The sequence below is a fragment of the Asparagus officinalis genome, chromosome 10, assembly GCF_001876935.1.
Source record: "Asparagus officinalis chromosome 10, Aspof.V1, whole genome shotgun sequence".
In the NCBI taxonomy this organism is placed as follows: domain Eukaryota; kingdom Viridiplantae; phylum Streptophyta; class Magnoliopsida; order Asparagales; family Asparagaceae; genus Asparagus; species Asparagus officinalis.
This window is the reverse complement of record NC_033803.1, coordinates 52,638,836-52,641,621: the sequence shown is the minus strand read 5'-3', so window position 1 is coordinate 52,641,621 and position 2,786 is coordinate 52,638,836. Positions and strand designations below refer to the sequence as shown.

General features: G+C 37.4%; 1 long non-coding RNA gene across 1 annotated transcript; it reads left to right on the top strand.

Annotated features, from left to right (window-relative positions):
* LOC109825581 lies at positions 2,144–2,494 on the top strand. Its single transcript, XR_002243031.1, has 2 exons — positions 2,144–2,220; positions 2,452–2,494. It is a non-coding gene; the product is annotated as an uncharacterized LOC109825581 (long non-coding RNA).

Genomic DNA, 2,786 nt, shown 5'->3' with positions numbered 1-2,786 from the left:
ATTGCAGAATTGACTTTAATAAGGGTTGCATTATTGTTTAGCGAAATCACATATATTAAAGACTCTTCCATTTTGGTTGTTGGAGAAGTTAAGAGGAAAAAGTTAAGAGCGTTTTGGTTGTTGAAGGTTGTTAAAAGTTGTTGAGTAGAATCTAAAGAGGGAAGAAGATATTACCTTGACATGGAACATTAACTTAGTATGTTTCCCTCCAAATTTCCCTTTCCATCAAAAAATTCTCTCCCATCCATTAATACCATTCTTCTCTCTTCTCTTGAACCCATTATATGTCACTTCAACTGTACAATGTAATGAGGGGTTGCCTAATGAGATAAAAAAAATTAACACTCTATAAAAGTGTACAAAATGGTAAATTGGCACTAGTGGAAATTAATGTATCCCTGACGGCAACAACGCTGACGGGAGTTTCCCGTCAGCGATGTTTATATTGCTGACGGGAATTCCCGTCAGCGAAGTTGCCGTCACAATTGAATTATACCCGTCGACGATGTTATCATTGCCGACGGGAAATAAACATCGCTGACGGGAAGCCCGTCAGCGATGTTTGATATAAATTCTAACCGAACAGCCTCTCGTTCCCAAATTAGAAAGCCCTAATTTATATTCGCGCTGTCGCCCTCGACTCCCTTCTGGCAGCTCTGACTCGCCGCCGGCCTAACCCCACTCGACTTCACCGCCCGCCGCCCTCGCCATCACCCCTCGCGGCCGCCCTAGATCGCGATCTCCGTCACCTCCCGCTCCTCCTCTCCGACTCCACCGCCCGTGCGCCGAGGCCCCGAAACCCCGAACCCCCGATCTCTCGCCGGAGCTCGCCGCGGCACCGCCCCCGCTCAACTCGCAGAAACCTCTCTGTAAGTGATTTTTTTAAATTTATTTGTTATAATTTTAGGTTTTGTTGTAAATTTTTAAAATAGTCAATAATAATAACAATAATCCAGGGGTCTATCTGTTACAATAAAACTACAGGGGTACTAAGTTCGAAACAAAAATACGGCTGGGGGTCTATTTGCAATTAACCTTTATCATTTGTGCAAAATACCTTGTATCCTTCTAGCCTTTTGCTAATATCTTGACAATATCTGTCAGTTACGGGAACTAGTTTGCCCTTCCACTTATGTCCAAGTCTTCTTCTTTTATTGAATTTCTCCATTAGTTTTCTCCTCAGCTTAACTACAAGGTCAACAATGGGGAGAAATCTAGCATCTAGGGTCCAAGAATTTAAAGACTCGGATAGATTGTTATTCGTGTTGTTTGTTTCTAGATGGATGTGTAAACTGACTTCTAGACCACACAAATCTATCCTTAGATGCAAACTTGATGTAAGCTTGATGCAAAACATTATCCAAAGCCTTCATATGATCATTGAACTCCTCGCTTGTGTAAGCCCTTGCTCATCCCATACTGCTTGCTCAAAAAAGTATCCTTGAAAGTCCTTTTTAAAATTCTTCCAAAGATGTCTAGTACAAACCCTATGCTCCACTTAAGATAATAATATAGACACTACCTCCAAAAGGCCTTTCTCTTGATCACTAATTATTGATATGTGGCCAATATCACCATGAAAAGCTTGCAACAAGTTTTGCAAGAACCAATACCAACTATCACCACTTTCGCCTTCCACAATAGCAAAAGCAATAGGAAATGAACCATTATTTCCATTTAGAGCATTAGCAGCCAATAATGTGCCAAAATATTTTGACCTCACATGACATCCATCAAGCCCCATGAATGGCCTAATACCGTGTTTGAACCGTTAATACTTGCATCAAGGCAAACAGACATTCTTTAAAATGCATAATCAGATTCCAATTGCACTTTAACATGACTACCAGGATTTCTTTTTAAAAGCGCATGCTTTAAAGATAACACCAAATAAAGAAAGAAATTGACCTTTATATTTTAAAATAGTCAATAATAATAACAATAATCCAGGGGTCTATCTGTTACAATAAAACTACAGGGGTACTAAGTTCGAAACAAAAATACGGCTGGGGGTCTATTTGCAATTAACCTTTATGTTTAATATATTGTGACCATAAAGAAAGAAATTGACAAATTCCAAAACTGAAAACGGAAATAATTATGAGTTCCTTTGGAGAGATTAAAAGTAAGTATATATGTACTTAAAACGATTGGATGAATGGGGCCCACAGATTGATGAGATTTTATCTGATGCAAAAAATGAAATCAGACAAAGATTTGGTGAGTTTGATCAAAAATTTTCATTCCGGGTCTATTAATAAGAAAACATAATCAATTCCAGAATGTTGAAATTTGAATGTTTCCATAATTGTATCCATATCTAATAAACATAATATTCTAAGGTTTCTCTTTTCCTTAATATTTTTTTTCTTCCTTTTTTAGTAAATTCTAAGAGCTTAAGATTGATTAAATAAAAGTGTTGATATATCTATTATTTTTTCTTTGTTGTAGGAGAAAAACTTTACCAGAAAAAAGGACGCCAAGGAAGTGACTTTAAAAAAAAGTTACCACCGGATGGTTTTCGAGCAATTGTGAGATGGGGACATAATGGGATTCCAACCGGACAATGGGCTAATAACTTCAGCTCATACCTTAGATGCTTGATATGGAGGAGTGATAATGTGAATCCTTATTACGAGACTTGGGAGCAGCCATTTCATGTCCTGGAGAGTATATATCGAGATTGTTGGGTAAATTCTTATATTTAGCATAATTATTTTTTAATTCTGTCAATTGTCCATGCTTAACTATATTTTAATTTTTAGAGATATTTTAACATCGAAGAC